Source organism: Nanorana parkeri, unplaced genomic scaffold (genome assembly GCF_000935625.1).
Source record: "Nanorana parkeri isolate BGI_ZX_2015 unplaced genomic scaffold, ASM93562v1 scaffold104, whole genome shotgun sequence".
Lineage (NCBI taxonomy): Eukaryota > Metazoa > Chordata > Amphibia > Anura > Dicroglossidae > Nanorana > Nanorana parkeri.
The window spans coordinates 532,210-532,620 of record NW_017306372.1 but is presented as its reverse complement, the minus strand read 5'-3'; positions in this window follow the sequence as shown (position 1 = coordinate 532,620).

The window sequence follows — 411 nt, the reverse complement described above, 5'->3', positions numbered from 1 at the left end:
TATCTATCTATCTATCTATCTATCTATCTATCTATCTATCTATCTATTATCTATCTATCTATCTATCTATCTATCTATCTATCTATCATCTATCTATCTATCTATCTATCTATCTATCTATCTATCTATCTATCTATCTATGTTATCTACATAGCTATATCTACAGTATTTGTATTTATTCACATTCATTTAACTGTATATCTCCATCTAGCTTTTCTGTTTGCATTTATATCTATCTCATTGTTTCTCTCTATCTAGTTATTGTCTATCTATTTGTATTGATGAACTTTGATACATTTGTCTTCACTTCCAGTTGATTAGAACACCCAAGTTTAGAAGATATACAATTGCTGCCTATCCTCCAGCAGTGCTGGGATGTGAGTGCAGCACAGATATAGATCATGGGCTGTT